Source organism: Ovis aries, chromosome 12 (genome assembly GCF_016772045.2).
Source record: "Ovis aries strain OAR_USU_Benz2616 breed Rambouillet chromosome 12, ARS-UI_Ramb_v3.0, whole genome shotgun sequence".
Taxonomy (NCBI): domain Eukaryota; kingdom Metazoa; phylum Chordata; class Mammalia; order Artiodactyla; family Bovidae; genus Ovis; species Ovis aries.
In genome coordinates, this window is record NC_056065.1 from 44,617,981 (window position 1) to 44,640,837 (window position 22,857).

The window sequence follows — 22,857 nt, forward strand, 5'->3', positions numbered from 1 at the left end:
GCCTTTCCACTAGGAAGAGTTTGTGTAAAAAAGAAACCAGTATTCCTTCCACAATGGGGACAATTGTTCCCAGTTACCACATCCCCTTAAATGTTTACCTTTTTTGTTTCACAATCTCACAGGAAATGAGAGGGTCAAGGGTGTTTGAGTCCCCTCTTCCCTTCTGCTCGAGACTTAAGGAGATCACTGTTTTTGCAGTTGCTTAAAAAGGAAATGGTAACAGGTAAGAAATGAACACTTCACCAAAGTCCCTGGATGACAACTATGGGTTTCAATCTAATTCCCCAGCAACTGTGTGAAATGTTTCGCTGGAATGACAGAGGGATGAACCTTGGTTGAACTTTTTCTGCTTTCGATGTGCTTCTGGGACATTAGCAAATGGGGCTGAACATTTTAACCATTTCTGTTGATCCACTGTATGCCACTGCAGGATGAAAAGCTGGCCAGAGAGATGAGGTTCCTTACTCACCAAATGCACGCGGGTGGTGATACAATGCTGTGAAGAATTGCAAAGGAGGCCTGGGGACTTCACGACACTCCCCTCTTCCATTTCAGACTCATTCCTCACGATCAGACTGCTACCAGTTTGGTTTTTTGGCGAAGTCAGTACTTACGTGAAGATCCACTCATAGGATGGTCCGACTGGTACAGAAGTGGAAATGTACCTCTACCACAGAAAAGCAGAGGAAAACCTCTGTGGGCTAGAGTCTCTTAATACACCAGTTCAGGGACTTCCCTGGTGGTCCAGTGGCTAAGACTCTGAGTTCCTAGTGCAGGGAGCCCAGGCTTGATCCCTGGTTGGGGAACTAGATCCCACATGCTGCAACTAAGAGTTCGCATGTTGCAGCTAGAGATCCCACATGCCGCAGTGAAGACGAGGAGCAGCCAAATAAATACATACATTTTTTTTTAATGTGTGAGTTCAAGTTATAGAGTTGAATAGCTTTAAAGAAGACTCTTGAGAGTCCCTTGGACTTCAAGAAGATCCAACCAATCCATCCTAAAGGAGATCAGTCCTAGGTGTTCATTGAAAGGACTGATGCTGAAGCTGAAACTCCAATACTTTGGCCACCTCATGCAAAGAGTTGACTCATTGGGAAAAGACTCTGATGCTGGGAGGGATTGGGGGCAGGAGGAGAAGGGGACAACAGAGGATGAGATGGCTGGATGGCATCACCGACTCGATGGACGTGAGTTTGGGTAAACTCCAGGAGTTGGTGATGGACAGGGAGGCCTGGCGTGCTGCGATTCATGGAGTCGCAAAGAGTCAGACACGACTGAGCGACTGAACTAAACTGAACTGAACTAAAGGACATTTGTAGCTTTTTCATCGCCTTGAAAAAAATAGCACAAAATTATTTCCAAAACTTAGAAATTTATAACTCAGTTTTAAAGACTATCATCATAACTAAACAAAATCAATGGTTTTCAATACAAAAAGAGCTCTATCTCTGAACTTACAAACTTGTGTGCAAACCTTCTCTCTGCCACTAACTAGCTGAGTGATCCCAGGGTTAACTGCTTAATCATTCTGTGCTTCATCTGATAAATGGGGGAAGTGACACTATGTGTTTCATAGGCTTTCATGAGTGTGAAAAGGGTTAATTACAAATAGAGTGGCACCTGGTACACAGTAAACACTCAAATGCTCACACTCGTCATGGTTGTGTTATTCCAGCACTTTCAGAAAGTATTTTGTGTTTGGGAAAGAAACTGAGTCTTTAAAAAAATGAGAGGAGAACCAACAAAAAAATTGTAAAGCCACCAAAACCCTAAAATGGACAAATCCTCACATGGACCAAAATGTGCACTTTCAAGTTTGAAATATGTTTTTAGTGAACACTGACGTTTGGCCTGCGTTTTCAGGTCACAAGGGGCAGTCCGCTGTGGCTTTGCTAGTGATGCTTTCGAGACTCTTCCCCTTGTCAGTGATGCAGACTGAATTCAAACCAGCTTAGGAAGAGGACATCTGAGCAGCCCCAGGTAAGCGCACTGCAGAAGGCAGAACGGAGTTTGTCTCAAGAGGCAGACAGGCTCCATGGCTTCTGATGCCCCCGAATGTTCCCTCACTCTCACCTACTGAGCTATCAGTCAGACCGCCTGGCTTTGAAGCTGCTTAAGTCTTATCTCTCTACTGATCCTCTCTCTCCATGCAGCAGGAGCTCTGGTTGCCAGCCGCTTCCAGTCCCACATCCTAGTAACTGCGAAAGCATGGAAGAAAATTGATTTTCTCCCTCAGATCCACCCAGCATGGAAAATCTTAAGGAAGAAGTAAGGCTGATGTACTTTGGGTCACCTACCCCTGCGTGCATGGGTGCTCAGCCTCTCAGTTGTGTCCAACTCCTTTTCAACCCCATGGACTGTAGCCTCCCAGGCTCCACTGTCCATGGGCTTTCCCAGGCAAAAATACTGGAGCAGGCTGCTATTTTCTACTCCTGGGGATCTTCCCCACCCAGGGATCGAACCCAGGTCTCCTGTGTTTCCTGCATTGGCAGACACATTCTTTACCACTAGTGCCCCCTGAGAAGCCCACCTAACCCTACACCAAGTCTTAAAACCTGGCTCTGAGAGAGAAGAAGATGGGAAGAGGACAGAGACTGATCAGAATAGTGAGAGAAAAGGAGAGGAACGGAAGCACTGCGTGTCCACAGTGACCTCAGCAACTCCTGGAGGAGCAGCCCCACTTTTGTAAGTGCTTTATGAGTCAGAGTGCCTTTGAATTAAAATGATTTTAAATAATAAGTTCATTTGTATCATTTTTTAGACTCCACAAATAAGTAATATATGATATTGTCTTTCTCTGTCTTGACTTACTTCATTTCATATGCTTATCTCTAAACCTATCCAGATTGCTGCAAATGGCATTATTTCATCTTCTTTATGCCCAAGTAATATTCCATTATATATACACCACATCTTCTTTATTCACTCATTCATCTGTTGATGGACACTTAGGTTTTCTCCACAGACATAGAAAATAGTCTTGGTTACCAAAGGGGAAAGAGGAAGGAGGGGTAAATTAGGCGTTTGGGATTAATATATATACACTACTATACATAAAATAGATAAACAACAAAGACCTACTATATAGCACAGGGAACTATATTCAATATCTCATACTAGCACTATATAATAACATTAACTTATGGAGCTAGAGAAGACTCTTGAGAGTCCCTTAGACAGCAAGGAGATCAAACCAGTCAATCCTAAAGGAAATCAACCCTGAATATTCATTGGAAGGACTGATGCTGAAGCTGAAGTTCCAATACTTCGGCCTCCTGATGTGAGGAACCAACTCATTAGAAAAGACCCTGATGCTGGGAAAGATTGAAGGCAAAAGGAAAAGGGGGTGGCAGAGGATGAGCTGGTTGGATAGCATCACTGACACAATGTACATGAGTTTGAGCAAGCTCTGGGAGATAGTGGACAGGGAAGCCTGGTGTGCTGCAGTCCACAGAGTGGAAGAGTTGGACACGAGTTAGAAACTGAACAACAACTATAACTTATCATGGGAAAGAACCTGATAAAGAATAGATATATTTGTATAACTGAATCACTTTGCTATACGCCTGAAACTAACACAATACTGTAAGTCAACCATACTTCAATTTAAAAATTTTAAGGAATTTATAGCAAGAAATCATATTCATGATCAATAGCATGTATTAGGCTGTCCTGGGGACAGACTTGTTCATAACCATCCATCCCTTCATCATTCTTGAGAGTCCCATTGGATGTAAAGTTCTGTTTATCCAACAACCAAGGGTGCTGCCCTCCTACCAGGCCTGGGGCAGGCACCAGGTGTAAAAGACAAGCTGCCAAGTTGGGGTGGAGGGAGGAGAGTCTCAAAAGACAGAGATCCGCAGAGAAGGGACAGCTGGCCCGGTCCTCAAGGAATGACTTCATTACTGAGCTAGAAATGGATGAAAATAAGCATTTCAAAATCCACTTCAAACCCTTGGATTTCAGTGACTTTGTAAAATTCCACTATCTAACACAGTTGTAAAGTTGGGTTAATGTGTTTTTTTGGTCTAGCTCCGTCCTCTGACTTCCTCACACTTTCAAGTTTGTTTCTAGTCCCTCAGGTCTGTCTGGAAGTTCTAAGAAAGATCTTTTTTATACATTTTGCTCAACGATTCAGAGGAACGGTTTGTTAGGATTTGTCATGAACTGACACAGGCCCAGCTCCAGGTCTCTGGGGAACCATATGAGGCATTTTCCAGAGTTATTTCCAGAATAAACAAGGCTGGAAGGAAAGGCCGGCCTCGCTTCACCACGGCCGCAGCTTCTCGTCTCCACTCAGGGCCAGGGGAAAGAACTCCTTGACCTTCTGTAAATATTTCAACACAGTCAGTTCTCCGAGGAATTCGAATTTGTGTTTTTTTTTTTCTTTTAGTCCACTCTGAAACATCCATGAAAAAGGCACCTTTTCCCCCCCTATTGCCATGAGCTCTTTAGTGATGTTGAAAATTTCCACCATGATATTTTTATAGCTATTAACAAAGGAATTCAACAGCCAAAAGTCTCAAGCAGAACACTCACAAAAGAAGCGTGGAAGTAAGTGTTACCCCGAGTGGCAATGGGAAGAGCTCAGAAACATTCTATGTGACTGAGAAATATTTCTTGCCACCGGTGCCACCTGCTAAGTTAGAAACACCCAACACCCTGAACATGGAACTTAAAAAATGAAAACACCATGATGGTATGAAGACAGAATGTTACCTGCATATTATAAGTATTTATACTACCAATCTGTCATTGACATGTATACCAGGGGAAATGTGGTGGCCTCTGCTCCAAAAGGGATTCCTAGGACTTCCACTGGCCCCCTCCCTGTCGGCACACATGAGGGGAAAAACTCTTTAAGTTCACTATTATGGGAAAGGGATTCCCAAGGTATTTTGAGACTAGCTGTGCTGCCAAAAGTGGGGGCTGGAACTCATCTTTCCCTTAGTTGCTCTGTTTCAGGAACACTTGATGAACCCAGAGTTATTCAAACAGAAGACCCAGGTGTAGATGGTGTTAGTCTTGTGGGGTCCGGAAGGCTATGGGACGGGGAGGGGACCATGATAAACTGGAGAGGACAGGTCTGCCTCCAAAGATAGCTCTGTTTACCTGCAGACAACTGGTGCCAATGCTCTAGTATCATGGTCCCTTCTCATGCTCTGAGAGAAAGCCGAAATCTCCAAATTTTAAATGTTGAAAACTAATTAAGGACTTCCTTGGTGGCTCAGTGATAGAGAATTTGCTTGCCAAAGCAGGAGACACGAGTTCAATCCCTGCAAAGTGTGCACTACCAGGAAGGACCCAGAGTCAGAATGATTGGCCAAAGACAGCCCGGAAACTAATCCCATCACCAAAAAACCAGAGACTGTGAGCCACTTGGCAGAGCAGCTCTCCTGGATTCCCTTTCCCTACTGCTCTCCATCCAGGCACCCTCTTCTAATAAAGTCTCTTGCTTTGTCAGCATGTGTGTTCCCTTGGACAATTCATTTCTGAGTTAGACTAGAGCCCACTCTTGGGCTCTGGAAGGGGTCCTCCTTCCTACAGCAATATGAAATATATTTGCTCTTTGCCCCCTGTTTCTGGCACAGAGTTCCTAAAACCCTTGTACTTCCCTGAGCCATGAGACTGTCTTTTGCCATTCATTAACAAAAGCTGTGAACTCCTTTTGATCATACTTGAGTTTTTGTTAAAAAGGTGACTCTGGGTGGGGGCCCTAGATTGCTTCTGATGGAGCTGGTCACCAGAGGACCAAATGGTGTGTCCATAGTGGGGAAGGGAGGGAGGTGATGATTAAACTCTATAAAAACTCTTGAACAACAAGTTTTGATGGTGAAATGGTGAATACGGGGGAAAACTATGAGAGTTGTGTGCACAGAGAGGGCAGTAGCAGCTCCCAGCAGCCACCCCTCACTCCCCATGCCCTCAGATCTTGCCTTGGGCATCTCTAACATCCAGCATTCCTGAGTTGTGACTCTTATAATAAACTGATAAGCATAGGAAAAATGCCTTCTTGGGTTCTAGCAAATAATCAAAATTTAGGAGGGAGTGGTAGTGAGACAGGAAGGGGACAGGGCACAATCTTAAGAAAAATGACGCTGCTATTGAGAACATGACATGAACTGGTTAGAACTAACTAGGTCCAAGATTAAACCAGTCAATCCTAAAGGAAATCCACCTTGAATATTCACTGAAAGCCTGATGCTGAAACTGAAGCTCCAATACTTTGGCCAGCTGATGCAAAGAGCCAACTCACTGGAAAAGGCCCTGATTCTGGGAAAGACTGAGGGCAGGAGAAAAGGGGCAACAGAGGATAAGATGGTTGGATGGCATCATAGACTCAATGGATGTGAATTTGAGCAAACTCTGGGAGATGGTGAAGGATAGGGAAGCCTGATGTGCTGCAGTCCATGGGATGGCAAAGAGTCAGACCTGATTTAGTGACTGAACACATACATAGATCCAAGATGGTGCCTGAGTCAACTACCTGGCCTGGGGTGGTAAAGAGTCAGACACGACTTAGCCACTGAGCACATATGCTCAGCATGTGCCCATTGTCATATATCAGCAAGCTAAATAACACACCCACAGGCACCATGACAGGCCAACCATAAAAGGCCAAAAAGTGGGTGGTGGCCTAATTCTTTGGAATCCCCATTCCACTCCAAAAATAGTTGGAATAATCCTCCTACTCATTAGCCTATGAAATTACCCACTCCTATAAAAACTGACAACACTGTACCCTGGTGTCTCTCATCTTCTGAGATGCCCACACTCTGTCTGTGGAGTTTGCATCTCCCTGAATAAACCTTCTTTCACCTTACTATGGCTTGCTCTTGAATTCTTTGCAAGAATTCAAAACCAAGAACCCACATTCAGCAGCCAATCCCAGGACTAGCCTAAGCCCTGAGATGTGACTGATCTCTCATGCCCCACTTTCTCTCCTGCAACTGTGGGGCCAGTTGGTCAGAAGTACAGGTGGCCCAGGACTTGCACCTGGCTTCTAATGTGGGAGCTGTCCTGTAACACTGAGCCCTTAAGTTGTGGGGTCTGCATTAACTTCAGGCAGTTAGTGTCTGAACTGAATTGAATTGCAGGGCTCCCAGGTGGTGTTGGAGAGTTAAAGAAAGTGTGATTGACACCAGAACACTCTAGAGCACCCAAATCTCAAGACTTGGGCCTCACGATTTACAAGTCAATATATTTGGCATCCAGTTTTAAGTTCCCTAGTATCATCTTCTGTTGCATCAAAGTTTTGGCAAACTTTCTTTGAAAGGAATAGCCCAGTCTTTGCAGGAAGGGTGTGAGAAGTGATGGAGGTGCCCAGCAGGAATGTAACAGGTGAAGCCTCGACTCATAGCCTGATGGCTGACTCAAACAGATTTATTTGTACACAAGTTACGATCTTGTGGAGAGGAATGTGGTGACAAACAGGTCAAACAGAACTTCCTGCGGTCAGGCACGTACCATTACCAAACTCAGGTTTGGCTGCTTGTGGCTTAAAAGTCAATATTTGAGAGGCAAGTATTGGTTGGTAAGGAAGTGACAGTTGCTCAGTCGTGTCGGACTCTTTGTGATCCCATAGACTGTAACCTGCCAGGCTCCTCTGCCATTGGAATTCTCCAAGCAAGAACACTCAAGTGGGTAGCCATTCCCTTCTCCAGGGGACCTTCCCAATCCAGGGATCAAACCCAGGTCTCCTGCATTGCAGGCAGATTCTTTACCATCTGAGCCACCAGGGAAGTTCCTGGAAATTTTCCTTTATTTAGAAAAATAACATGGGGAGAAGGTAGACTTGTGCTCAAAAACCAACTCTGAAGATTCTGCTCAACCATGAACTTTTTAAAGGGAGAATCATTTGGGGAGAGGGTCAGAATCTTTGCATCTTCCTCTATGCGTGGACTTTCCCCTGATTGTTTAGTGGTGAGGTAACAGGGCGGTGCTTCAGGAATTTTGTGCTCAGCCTGAAGTTACCATCCACCACTTGGATAGGGACCTTAGTTCCTAGTGAAGAATTCAAAGATACTGTTACATCTATTCCTTTAGGAGAAACAAGGACCCTGCCCCCCCCCCCGTTTAAATTTTATTTAATTTTTAAATATTTAAATAATAAAACACTGTGTTTCATAAACATAAGGATAGTTTAACATCAGAAAACCCACCAATGTAATTCACTATAATTCTGGTTTAGTGGAGAAAATAATACTATAATTTTAATAGATACAGAGAAAGCATTTGATAATGTTCAACAACTTTATTATTTAAAAATGATTTATTGGTGAGGTTGTATACCAAGGACATAAGACAAATATTATGCCTAATAAAGAATTTGAAATTCAACAAATCAATGTCAAACAATTGTAAAATATATAAATACACATGTATACACATATTTGCAATCTCACTGTGGTTGGCAGAATTCTAAAATGCAATCTCCCACCTAAATTCCAGGCTCTTGGTACATACACACCTTCTTGCAGCTATTCAGTCAAATACTGGGCACTGCCAGGGACAGAATTTGCAGATGTAACTAAGGTACCAAACCAGCTGGCCTCAAAATAGGGAAAACATTCGGGTAGGCCTGACCTAATCACATGAGTTCTTTAAAGCAGGGTTTTCTCTGACTGGTCACAGAAAAGGAAGTCAGAGATTTGAAGCACGGAAGGTTCACTGCACCATTGCTGGTTTGAAGATGGAGTGAGTTCCGTGGCAAGGAATGTGTGCGGCTTGTAAGTATTGAGAATGGCTCACAGTTGACAGCAAGGAAGCAGCACCTTAGTCCTACAACCCCAAGGAGCTGGAAAAAAAAATTGCCAACAAGAAACAGATTATGTCTGTAAGCAGATGTTCCTGCTGAGCTTCCAAACAAGAACTAAACCCAGTCCATATCTTGATTTTAGCATTGCGATACCCTGTGCAGGAAACTCAGCCACACCATGCCAGACTTCTGACTTACAGAACCTTGAGTTAATAAATAGGTGCTGTTTCACACTGCTAGATACACAGTGATAGAAAATAAATACTCTCTCCACCCAAAATTTTTCCCAGGCCACTTATGCATGCAGTGAATGTGCATGTTTTCCTTTTACAAAATGAAATCTTATTGTATGTGCTATTTTACAACCAGCAAAATGTTCAGTTTGCTAAACAAATCAAACACCTTGTTGAAATTTTCATTGGAATAACATTAAATCTATAGGTCGCTTAGGGGAGAATTGGTATGTTTACCAGGTTATGGAAATAAGTCAGACAGAACAAGACAAATATGGTATGATATCACTTCTATGTGGAATGTTAAAAAATCAAACTCGTGGAAACAGAGAGTAGAATGATGGGTACCAGGGATTGGAGGAGTGGGGAAGATGTTGGTTCAAAAGTACAAACTTTTAGTTAGAAGATGAATAAGATCTGGCCATCTAATGTACAGCATTGCAATGACAGATAACAATTCTGACTATATACTTGAAAGTTGCTAAGAGACTAGATCTTAAATGTGCTCACCACAAAAAAGAAAAAGCAACTATATGACATGATGGAGAAGTTAGCTAACACTTTGGTGGTAACCTCCAAATTGCAATATATATGTGTATCAAATCAACATGTTATAGTTGCTGCTGCTACTGCTAAGTCACTTCAGTCATGTCCGACTCTGTGCGACCCCATAGACGGCAGCCCACCAGGCTCCACCGTCCCTGGGATTCTCCAGGCAAGAACACTGGAGTGGGTTGCCATTTCCTTCTCCGATGCATGAAAGTGAAGTCACTCAGTCGTGTCCGACTCTTAGCAACCCCATGGATTGCAGCCTACCAGGCTCCTCCATCTATGGGATTTTCCAGGCAAGAGTACTGGAGTGGATGTTATAGTTACTCAATATTATATGTCAATCATAAAGCTCAATAAACTTGGGGGAGAAAAAATGGGAGGTTCAGTTCAGTTCAGTTCAGTTGCTCAGTCGTATCCGACTCTTTGCAACCCCATGAATCACAGCACGCCAGGCCTCCCTGTCTATCACCATCTCCCGGAGTTCACTCAGACCCACGTCCATCGAGTCTGTGATGCCATCCAGCCATCTCATCGTCAGTCGTCCCCTTCTTCTCCTGCCCTCAATCCCTCCCAGCATCAGAGTCTTTTCCAGTGAGTCAACTCTTCGCATGAGGTGGCCAAAGTACTGGAGCTTCAGCCTTAGCATCATTCCTTCCAGAGAAATCCCAGGGTTGATCTCCTTCAGAATGGACTGGTTGGATCTCCTTGCAGTCCAAGGGACTCTCAAGAGTCTTCTCCAACACCACAGTTCAAAAGCATCAATTCTTTGGCGCTCAGCCTTCTTCACAGTCCAACTCTCACATCCATACATGACCACTGGAAAAACCATAGCCTTGACTAGACAGACCTTAGTCGGCAAGGTAACGTCTCTGCTTTTGAATATACTATCTAGGTTGGCCATAACTTTTCTTCCAAAGAGTAAGTGTCTTTTAATTTCATGGCTGCAGTCACCATCTGCAGTGATTTTGGAGCCCCAAAAAATAAAGTGTGACACTGTTTCCACTGTTTCCCCATCTATTTGCCATGAAGTGATAGGATCAGATGCCATGATCTTCATTTTCTGAATGTTGAGCTTTAAGCCAACTTTTTCGCCCTCCTCTTTCACTTTTATCAAGAGGCTTTTTAGCTCCTCTTCACTTTCTGCCATAAGGGTGGTGTCATCTGCATATATGAGGTTATTGATATTTCTCCCGGCAATCTTGATTCCAGCTTGTGTTTCTTCCAGTCCAGCATTTCTCATGATGTACTCTGCATATAAGTTAAATAAGCAGGGTGACAATATACAGCCTTGATGTACTCCTTTTCCTATTTGGAACCAGTCTGTTGTTCCATGTCCAGTTCTAATGTTGCTTCCTGACCTGCATACAGATTTCTCAAGAGGCAGGTCAGGTGGTCTGGTATTCCCATCTCTTTCAGAATTTTCCACAGTTTATTGTGATCCACACAAAGGCTTTGGCATACTCAAGAAAGCAGAAATAGATGTTTTTTTCTGGAACTCTCTTGCTTTTACCATGATCCAGCAGATGCTGGCAATTTGATCTCTGGTTCCTCTGCCTTTTCTAAAACCAGCTTGAATATCAGGGAGTTCATGGTTCACGAATTGCTGAAGCCTGGCTTGGAGAATTTTGAGCATTACTTTACTAGCATGTGAGATGAGTGCAACTGTGCAGTAGTTTGAGCATTCTTTGGCATTGCCTTTCTTTGGAATTGGAATGAAAACTGACTTTTTCCAGTCCTGTGGCTACTGCTGAGTTTTCCAAATTTGCTGGCATATTGAGTGCAGCACTTTCACAGCATCATCTTTCAGGATTTGAAACAGCTCAATTGGAATTCCATCACCTCCACTAGCTTTGTTCTTAGTGATGCTTTCTAAGGCCCACTTGACTTCACATTTCAAGATGTCTGGCTCTAGATTAGTGATCACATCGTCATGATTATCTTGGTCGTGAAGATCTTTTTTGTACAGTTCTTCTGTGTATTCTTGCCACCTCTTCTTAATATCTTCTGCTTCTGTTAGGTCCATGCCATTTCTGTCCTTCATCGAGCCCATCTTTGCATGAAATGTTCCCTTGGTATCTCTAATTTTCTTGAAGAGATCTCTAGTCTTTCCCATTCTGTTGTTTTCCTCTATTTCTTTGCATTGATCACTGAAGAAGGCTGTCTTATCTCTTCTTGCTATTCTTTGGAACTCTGCATTCAGATGCTTATATCTTTCCTTTTCTCCTTTGCTTTTCACCTCTCTTCTTTTCACAGCTATTTGTAAGGCCTCCCTAGACAGCCATTGTGCTTTTTTGCATTTCTTTTCCATGGGGATGGTCTTGATCCCTGTCTGCTCTACAATGTCACAAACCTCATTCCATAGTTCATCAGGCACTCTATCTATCAGATCTAGGCCCTTAAATCTATTTCTCACTTCCACTGTATAATCATAAGGGATTTGATTTAGGTCATACCTGAATGGTCTAGCAGTTTTCCCTACTTTCTTCAATTTGAGTCTGAATTTGGTAATAAGGAGTTCATGATCTGAGCCACAGTCAGCTCCTGGTCTTGTTTTTGTTGACTGTATAGAGCTTCTCCATCTTTGGCTGCATAGAATATAATCAATCTGATTTCGGTGTTGACCATCTGGTGAGGTCCATGTGTAGAGTCTTCTCTTGTGTTGTTGGAAGAGGGTGTTTGCTATGACCAGTGCATTTTCTTGGCTAAACTCTATTAGTCTTTGCCCTGCTTCATTCCACATTCCAAGGCCAAATTTGCCTGTTACTCCAGGTGTTTCTTGACTTCCTACTTTTGCATTCCAGTCCCCTATAATGAAAAGGACATCTTTTTTGGGTGTTAGTTCTAAAAGGTCTTGTAGGTCTTCATAGAACCATTCAACTTCAGCTTCTTCAGCATTACTGGTTGGGGCATAGACTTGGATAACTGTGATATTGAATGGTTTGCCTTGGAGACGAACAGAGATCATTCTGTCGTTTTTGAGATGGCATCCAAGTACTGCATTTCAGACTCTTGTTGACCACGATGGCTACTCCATTTCTTCTGGGGGATTCCTTCCCACAGTAGTAGATATAATGGTCATCTGAATTAAATTCACCCACTCCAGTCCATTTTAGTTCACTGATTTCTAGAATGTCGACGTTCACCCTTGCCATCTCTTGTTTGACCACTTCCAATTTGCCTTGATTTATGGACCTGACATTCCAGGTTCCTATGCAATATTGCTCTTTACAGCATCAGACCTTGTTTCTATCACCGGTCACATCCACAATTGGGTATTGTTTTTGCTTTGGCTCCATCCCTTCATTCTTTCTGGAGTTATTTCTCCGCTGATCTCCAGTAGCATATTGGGTACCTAATGACCTGGGGAGTTCCTCTTTGGTATCCTATCATTTTGCCTTTTCATACTGTTCGTGGGGTTCTCAAGGCAAGAATACTGAAGTGGTTTGCCATTCCCTTCTCCAGTGGACCACATTCTGTCAGACTTCTCCACCATGACCCGCCTGTCTTGGGTTGCCCCATGGGCATGGCTTGGTTTCATTGAGTTAGACGAGGCTGTGGTCCTAGTGTGATTAGATTGACTAGTTTTCTGTGAGTATGGTTACGTCTCCAAAAGCATGCTGTAATTCTCCATTTTTTTAAGTCTTTACTATCTGCTAGGCAAATTTTATAACATTCTCTGCAAAAGTCTTGCTCATTTTTATTATGTCTAATCCCAAGTACTACTGCAAATGGTATTGTTTTATTACTTGGTTTTCACTGTTGTTGGTGGTGTGGCAACATTGTAGGAATGATCTTAGGGCTTTGATTAGGTAGCCACATTTCTAAAAACCTTTATTAATGTATCTGTATATCCCTTAGGATTTTCTAAGAAGACAGTGAAATGCACCTAGAATGATTTCTTTTTTCTCTTTAAAATCTTATTGAAGTCAGTTGATCTAAACTATTGTGTTCAATTTCTGTTATACAGCAAAGTGACCAAGTTACACAAATATATATTATTTTTATACTCTTTTCCATTATTTGTCACAGGATATTGAATATTGTTCCCTGTGCTATACAGTAGGACTTTGTTGTTTATCCAGAATGGTTCCTGTTTTGCTTCTGCCTTTTCAATTCTATAATGCTTCTTTCCTTTATTGTCTTATTGCACTGACTAGACTTGGTGTCTTTGAGTTTTTTCCTAATTTTAAAAAGAATGTTTTTAATGTTTCACCATTAAGTTTGAGTTTTGCTGTAGTTTTGCCTGTTTGTTTTAAATAAATTATCTTCATTCAATTAAGGATATTCTTTTCTACTCAGTTTAAGGGTTTTTAAAAATTATAGATGAACATTAAATTTTATAACTTGCTTTTCTTCATTGATTTGAGGCAATTATATCATTTTTTCCCTTTAATCAACTGATGGGAAAAATTACAATAGATTTTACAGAATAAACCATTTTCTCATATAATCCTTGAATCTATTTGCTAATACTTGCTTTTAACAGCTACATTCATGAGTGAAATCAGTTAGAAATTCTCCTTTCTTGTACCATTTTTTTTCTTTTCCCTCCTATTTTTTTAAAACCATATTTAAATTTGTTTACTTAATGATTTTGGTAGTATATTCTTAGATTGTAACTAACTTTTTTATTAATTAATTTTTTTATTGAAGAATAATTGCTTTCCAGAACTTTGTTGTTTGCTGTCAAACCTTGACGTGAATCAGCCATAGGTACACATATATCCCCTTCCTTTTAAACCTCCCTCCCATATCCCACCCCATCCCACCCCTCTAGGTTGATACAGAGCTCCTATTTGAGTTTCCTGAGCCAGACAGCAAATTCCCATGAGCTACCTATTTTACATATGGTAATGTAAGTTTCCATGTTACTCTCTCCATACACCTCACCCTTTCCTCCCCTCTCCCCATGTCCATAAGCCTATTCTCTATGTCTGTTTCTCCATTTCTCCCCTGTAAATAAATTCTTCAGTACCATTTTTCTAGACTCCATGTATATATGTGTTAGAATACAATATTTATCTTTCTCCTTCTGACTCACTTCTCTCTGTGTAATAGGTTCTGGGTTTATCCACCTCATCAGAACCAACTCAAATGCATTTCTTTTTATGGCTGAGTAATATTCCATTGTGTATATGTACAACTTCTTTATCCATTCACCTGTTGATGGATATCTATGTTGCTTCCATGTTCTAGCTATTACAAACAGTGCTGCAGTGAACAATGGGATACATGTGTCTTTTTCAATTTTAGTTTCCTTGGAGTATATGCCTAGGAGTGGGATTGCTGGGTCATACAGTGGTTTTATTCCTAGTTTTTTAAGGAATCTCCATACTGTCTTCCATAGTGGCTATATCAGTTATATTCCCACCAACAGTGCAAGAGTGTTCCCTTTTTTCCACACCTTCTCCAGCATTTATTGTTTGTAGATTTTTTGATGATAGCCATCCTGACTGGTGTGAGGTGATATCTCATTGTAGTTTTGATTTGCATTTCTCTAGTAATGAGCAATGTTGAGCATCTTTTCATGTGTTGGTTAGCTATCTGTATGCTTTCTTTGGAGAAATGTCTATTTAGGTCTTTTTCTCACTTTTTGATTGGGTCGTTTGTTTTTCTGTCATTGAGTTGTATGAGCTATTTGTATATTTTGGAAATTAATCCTTTGTCAGTTATTTCATTTGCTATTATTTTGTCCCATTTTGAGGATTGTCTTTTCACCTTGCTTATAGTTTCCTTTGGTGTGCAAAAGCTTTTAAGTTTAATCAGGCCCCACTTGTTTACTTTTGTTTTTATTTCCTTTACTCTAGGAGGTGGGTCATAGAGGATTTTGCTTTAATTTATGTCATCGAGTGTTCTACCTGTGTTTTCCTCTAAGAGTTTTATAGTTTCTGGTCTTACATTTAGGTCTTCAATCCATTTTGAGTTTATCTTTGTGTATGGTGTTGGGAAGTGTTCTAGTTTCATTCTTTTACATGTAGCTGTCCAGTTTTCCCAGCACTATTTATTGAAGAGGCTGTCTTTGCCCCACTGTATATTCTTGTCTCCTTTGTCAAAAATAAGGTACCCATAGGTGCATGGGTTTATTTCTGGGCTTTCTATCTTCTTCCATTGGTCTATATTTCTGTTTTTGTGCCAGTACCATACTGTCTTGATGACTGTAGCTTTGTAGTATAATCTGAAGTCAGGAAGGTTGATTCCTCCAGCTCCATTCTTCTTTCTCAAGACTGCTTTGGCTATTTGGAATCTTTTGTGTTTCCATATGAATTGTGAAATTTTTTGTTCTAGTTCTGTGAAAAATGCCACTGGAAATTTGATAAGGATCACATTGAATCTGTAGATTGGTAGTATAGTCATTTTCACAATATTGATTCTTCCTACCCAAGAACATGGACTATCTCTCCATGTTTATGTCTATTTATGTCATATTTGATTTCTTTCATCAGTGTCTTATAATTTTCTGTGTACAGTTCTTTTGTCTCATCAGGTAAGTTTACTCCTAAATATTTAATTCTTTTTGTTGCAGTGGTAAATGGGATTGATTCCTTAATTACTCTTTCTGATTTTTCATTGTTAGTATATAGAAATGAAAGTGATTTCTGTGCATTGATTTTGTATCCTGCAATTTTGCTAAATTCACTGATTAGCTCTAGTAATTTTCAGATACTATCTTTAGGGCTTTCTATGTACAGTATCATATCATCTGCAAACACTGAGAGCTTTACTTCTTCTTTTCTCATCTGGATTCCTTTTATTTCTTTTTCTTCTCTGATTGCTGTAGCTAGGACTTCCAGAACTAAGTTGAATAATAGTGGTGAAAGTGGACACTCTTGTCTTATTCCTGATCTTAGGGGGAAAGCTTTCAGTTTCTCACCATTGAGAATAATGTTTGCTGTAGGCTTATCATATATGACTTTTACTGTGTTGAGGTAGGTTCCTTATATGCCCATTTTTTGAAGAGTTTTAATCATAAATGGGTACTGAGTTTTGTCAAAAGCTTTTTCTGCATCTATTGAGATTATCATATGGTTTTTATCTTTCAATTTGTTATTATGGTGTATCATATTGATTGACTTGTGTATATTGATGAATTCTTGCATTGTTGGAATAAACCCAACTTGATCGTGGTGTATGAGCTTTTTGATGTGCTGCTGAATTCTGTTCGCTAGAAGTTTGTTGAGGATTTTTGCATCTATGTTCATCAGAGATAATGGCCTGTAGTTTTCTTCGTGTTGTCTTTGTTTCTGGTTTGGGTATCAGGATGATGGTGGCCTCGTAGAATGAGTTTGGAAGTACTCCTTCCTCTGAAATTGTTTGAAAGAGTTTTAGAAGAATAGGCATCAGCTCTTCTCTAAATGTTTGATAGAATTCTCCCGTGAAGCCATCTGATAGTGGGCTTTTGTTTTTTGGGAGATTTTTGATCACAGCTTCTATTTCAGTGCTTGTAATTGGGTTGTTCATTATTTCTCTTTCTTTCTGGTTCAGTCTTGGAAGGTTGAACTTTTCTAAGAACCTGTCCATTTCTTCCAGGTTGTCCATTTTTTGCCATACAGTTGTTCATAATGGTCTCTTATAGGCCTTTGTATTTCTACATTGTCTGTTGTAACCTCTCCTTTTTCATTTCTAATTTTGTTGATTCTTCTCTCTTTCTTCCTTGATGAGTCTGGCTAAAGGTTTGTTAATTTTGTTTATATTCTCAAAGAACCAATTGTTAGTTTTATTAATCTTTACTATTGTTTCTTTCATTTCTTTTCATTTATTTCTGCTTGAATTTTTATGATTTCTTTCTTTCTACTAATTTTGGGCTTTTTTTTTTGTTCTTCTGTTTCCAGTTGTTTTAGGCGTAAAGTTAGGTTGTCTATTTGATGTTTTTCTTGTTTCTTGAGGTAGGATTGTATTGCTTCCCTCTTAGAACTGCTTTCGCTGCATCCCATAGGTTTTGAGTTGTCATATTTTCATTGTCATTTGTTTCTAGAAATTTTTTGATTTCCCTTTTGATTTCTTCAGTAACCTGCTGGTTCTTCAGAAACGTGTTGTTTAATCTTCATATGTTATGTTTCTTACAGTTTTTTTCTTGTAATTGATATCTAGTCTCATAATGTTGTGGCCGGAGAAGATGTTTGATATGATTTCAATTTTCTTAAATTTACTGAGGTTTGATTTGTGACCCAAGATGTGGTCTATCCTGGAGAATGTTCCATGTGTACTTGAGAAGAAGGCATATTCTTCTGCATTTGGATGGAGTGTCTGAAGCTATCAATGAGATCCATCTCATCTAATGTATCATTTAAGACTTGTGTTTCCTTATTTTCTGTTTTAATGATCTGTCCGTTGGTGTGAGTGGGGTGTTAAAGTCTCCTGCTATTATTGTGGTACTGTCAATTTCTCTTTTTATGTCTGTTAGTGTTTGTCTTATGTATTGAGGTGCTCCTATGTTGAGTGCATGCTGCTGCTGCTAAGTCACTTCAGTCATGTCCGACTCTGTGTGACCCCATAGATGGCACCCCACCGGGCTCCCCTGTCCCTGGCATTCTCCAGGCAAGAACACTGGAGTGGGGTGCCATTTCCTTCTCCAATGCATGAAAGTGAAAAGTGAAAGTGAAGTCACTCAGTTATGGCCGACTGTTAGCAACCCCATGGACAGCAGCCCACCAGGCTTCTCCGTCCATGGGATTTCCAGGCAAAAGTACTGGAGTGAGGTGCCATTAGATATTTACAATTGTTATGTCTTCCTCTTGGATTGATCCCTTGATCATTATGTAGTGTCCTTCCTTATCTCTTGTAATCTTTATTTTAAGGTCTATTTGGTCTGATATGAGGATTACTACTCTAGGTTTCTTTTGCTTCCCATTTGCATGGGATATATTTTTCCATCCTCTCACTTTCAGTCTGTATGTGTCTTTAGGTCTGACATGGGTTTCTTATAGACAGCATCTATATGGGTCTTGTTTTTTTATCCATTCAGCCAATCTGTGTCTTTTGGTTGGAGCATTTAATCCATCTACATTTAAAGTAATTATTTATATATATGTGTGTGTTTCTATTGCCATTGTCTTAATTGTTTGGGGTTGATTTTGTAGATCTTTTTTCTTCTGTTACATTTCTTGACTATATAAGTCCCTTTAACATTTGTTGTAAGGCTGGTTTGGTGGTACTGAATTCTCTTAACTTTTACTTGTCTGAAAAGCTTTTTATTTCTCCATCAATTTTGAATGAGATCCTTGCCAGGTACAGTAATCTTTGTTGTAGATTTTCCCTTTCAGTACTTTAAATATATCCTGCCATTCCCTTCTGGCTGCAGAGTTTCTGCTGAAAGATCAGCTGTTAAGCATATGGGGTTTCCCTTGTATGTTACTTGTTGCTTCTCCTTTGATGCTTTTAATATTCTTTCTTTGTGTTTAGTCTTTGTTAGTTTGATTAGTATGTGTCTTGGCATGTTTCTCCTTGGGTTTATCCTGTATAGGACTCTTTGAGCCTCTTGGACTTGACAGCTATTTCCTTTTCCATTTTGGGGAAATTTTCAACTATAATCTCTTCAAAAATTTCCTCATACCCTTTCTTTTTCTCTTCTTCTTCTGGGACCCCTATAATTTGAATGTTGGTGCATTTGATATTGTTCCAGAGGTCTCTGAGACTATCCTCAGTTCTTTTCTTTCTTTTTACTTTATTCTGCTCTTCAGAAGTTATTTCCACCATTTTATCTTCCAGCTAACTGATTTGCTCTTCTTTTTCAGATATTCTGCTATTGATTCCTTCTGAGTGAGTGAGTGAAGTCACTCAGTCGTGTCCGACTCTTTGCGACCCCATGGACTGTAGCCTACCAAGCTCCTCTGTCCATGGGGTTTTCCAGGCAATAGTACTGGAGTGGATTGCCATTTCCTTCTCCTTCTAGAGTATTTTTAATTTTGGCAATTGTGTTGTTTATGTTTATTCTTTAATTCTTCTAGGTCTTTGTTAACTGATTCTTGCATTTTCTCCGTTTTGTTTTCAAGGTTTTTGATCATCTTTACTATCATTATTCTGAATTTTTTTTCAGGTAGTTTGCCTATTTCCTCTTCATGTATTTGGACTTCTGTGTTTCTAGGTTTTTCCTTCATTTGTGTAGTATTTCTCTGTCTTTTCATTATTTTTTTTAACTTATTGTGTTTAAGGTCTCCTCTTCTCAGGCTTCAAGGTTGAATTCTTTCTTCCTTTCGGTTTCTGCCCACCTAAGGTTGGTCCAGTGGTTTGTGTAAGCTTTGTATTAGGTGGGATTTGTGCTGGGTTTTTGTTTGTTTGCTTGCTTTTCCTCTGATGGGCAAGGCTGAGTGAGGTGGTAATCCTGTCTGCTGATGATTGGGTTTGTATTTTTGTTTTGTTTGTTGTTTAACCTGCCTCTTGAGAAATCTGTATGCAGGTCAGGAAGCAACAGTTAGAACTGGACATGGAACAACAGACTGGTTCCAAATAGGAAAAGGAGTACATCAAGGCTGTATATTGTCACCCTGCTTATTTAACTTCTATGCAGAGTACATCATGAGAAACGCTGGACTGGAAGAAGCACAAGCTGGAATCAAGATTGCCAAGAGAAATATCAATAACCTCATATATGCAGATGACACCACCCTTATGGCAGAAAGTGAAGAGGAGCTAAAAAGCCTCTTGATGAAAGTGAAAGAGGAGAGCGAAAAAGTTGGCTTAAAGCTCAACATTCAGAAAACAAAGATTATGGCATCTGGTCCCATCACTTCATGGCAAATAGATGGGGAAACAGTAGAAACAGTGTCACACTTTATTTTTTTGGGTTCCAAAATCACTGCAGATGGTGACTGCAGCCATGAAATTAAAAGACACTTACTCCTTGGAAGAAAAGTTATGGCCAACCTAGATAGTATATTCAAAAGCAGAGACATTACTTTGCCGACTAAGGTCTGTCTAGTCAAGGCTATGGTTTTTCCAGTGGTCATGTATGGATGTGAGAGTTGGACTGTGAAGAAGGCTGAGTGCCAAAGAATTGATGCTTTTGAACTGTGGTGTTGGAGAAGACTCTTGAGAGTCCCTTGGACTGCAAGGAGATCCAACCAGTCCATTCTGAAAGAGATCAGCCCTGGGATTTCTTTGGAAGGAATGATGCTAAAGCTGAAACTCCAGTACTTTGACCACCTCATGCGAAGAGTTGACTCATTGGAAAAGACTCTGATGCTGGGAGGGATTGGGGGCAGGAGAAGAAGGGGACGGCAGAGGATGAGATGGCTGGATGGCATCACCGACTCGATGGACCTGAGTCTGAGTGAACTCCAGGAGATGGTGATGGACAGGGAGGCCTGGCGTGCTGCGATTCATGGGGTCGCAAAGAGTCGGACATGACTGAGTGACTGAACTGAACTGAACTTAGGTGCGATGTCCTGCACCGGGTGCTACTGGTGATTGGGTGATGGTGGGGCTTGTATTCAGGTGGTTTCCTTTGTGTGAGTTCTCACTATTTGATACTCCCTAGGGTTAGTTCTGTGGTAGTCTAGGGTCTTGGAGTCAGTGCTCCCACTCCAAAGGCTCAGTGCTTGATCTATTCTTCATTGCCTTTCACAAGCCTTTGTCAGGTACTCGTGGTCTGTCCACAAGGATTTGGCTAGCCTTTGGTGATTTGCTAGGACACACACCTAATCCAGGGGGTGTCAAATTTCCTTTTTCTCCCTTGTGTTTAATCTAGTTTGACTTGCTCACAGACTGCCCCACATAGAGAACTTTAATCTGGCACTTCAAACCCAAGTTCCTGGAGAGAAATGACTGTGGTAACTACACCTCAGTTCTTCCTGCTGTAGGAAGAAGCTCCACCGAGGACACTCTTCTTGTACCGGTTTTGTCTGGTTTTGCTATCACGACTATACAAATTGATTCGCGTTTCAATAAATTAGTTAAGGCATATTCACTTCATCTCTCTTAGTTAGAAGAGTTTGTGCAAAGTTGGAATTATTTCTTCTGTGAATGTCTGGTGAAAGTTATCAGCAGAATCACCCAGACTTGACATTCTCTCAAAAGGAAATTTCGTTTTGTGTTTCAATTTCTTTAAAGAATTTAGAACCAGTCAGGCTAACTTTTTCTTCCTGAGCCACTGGTGTTAAGTTTTATATTTTTCTAGGAATTTATCAATCTGTGATCCTAAAGATGTTTTTAATGTTCTCTGACCATTTTAAGCTCTGTGTATCTGTATTTATCTGCTCTATCTGTATTTATGTGCCCCAGTTCAGTCTTAGTACTGTTGATTTGCACCTTCTGTCTTCCCATGTCGATCAGTTTTATTGGGGTGTGTGTTTGGTGCATGGCATACACAGTACTTGGAAAGAATAATAAGTGATTCTCCTATAGCAGCACATCTGCAATTTTCATGTGCATATTATTGTTATATACATATGGTTAGCTATATTATACACAATATGGCTAAAGTATTATTATATTTTGTACCAGTCATTAAATGTCTTATTTTAAGCTATTTGAGTGGAAGATGTAAGCTAGATACTATCTGTGTCTCACTGGTTACAGTTAGAGGTCAATACCCTAACCTCCAAGGGTCCATATCAATGATGTGGAGCTTACAGACCAATTCTTGCCATTACACAGGACAAGATCTAAGTTTTGGATAAAAGATTAGAAGAAAACTTTTCATTTTATTGCATAGCAACTTTGCCCAGATCTTTACAACACAGTTCCATTTTCATAAGGACATCTGATGCCTGAATCAAGAAGATAATCTAGGCTTCCTGGTGGCTCAGTGGTAAAGAATCTGCCTGCCAATGCAGCAGATGCGAGTTCGATCCCTGGTCTGGGAAGATCCCACATGCCATGAGGCAACTGGGCCATGTGCCACAGCTATTGAGCCTGTGCTCTAGAGCCTGGGAGGGGCAACTACTGAGCTCATGTCCCACAGCTACTGAAGCCCACACAGATTCTAGAGCTTGTGCTCCAGAACAACAGAAGCCTCTGCAATGAGAAACCTGCTTGCCACAATTAGAGAAAAGTTCATGCAGCAACACAGACCCAGTAGAGCCAAAAAATTAATTAATTGAAATTTTAAAAAAGAAGATAATCTAAAATTTTAAAGTCTACATATATTCCATGAGGCTCAAAGTCTTCTCTTATTTAAATGGGGGGAAAATTCCCCCACCTCCAAATTTTCACTTTTCCTGACTTGACCTCATGCAAAAAATGTAATCACCACTGGACTAGGTAATTTATTTATTAATCAATCATGTCCTAGAAATGAAATTAAGAAGATAGACTACATGGTCTGAGGGTCTTGGTTCAGGGAAAAGGAAAAGTTATCCATTATAAGTAGAAAGG

General features: G+C 40.7%; 2 long non-coding RNA genes across 5 annotated transcripts in view; one reads left to right on the plus strand and one right to left on the minus strand.

Annotated features, from left to right (window-relative positions):
* The window catches only part of LOC114117297 (uncharacterized), a 70,946-nt gene that overhangs the window by 32,001 nt on the left and 16,088 nt on the right, over positions 1-22,857 (minus strand). Inside the window, exon 2 of one of the 4 annotated variants that reach the window (XR_009595696.1) lies at positions 99-201. The exons of the other annotated variants lie outside the window; for them this stretch is intronic. This is a non-coding gene — a long non-coding RNA (uncharacterized LOC114117297). The remainder of the gene's footprint in view (positions 1-98; positions 202-22,857) is intronic. 4 annotated transcript variants of the gene reach the window in all.
* Positions 1,824-2,708, plus strand: LOC121816100 (uncharacterized). The gene is made up of 3 exons (XR_006055569.2): positions 1,824-1,983; positions 2,157-2,271; positions 2,496-2,708. It is a non-coding gene; the product is annotated as an uncharacterized LOC121816100 (long non-coding RNA).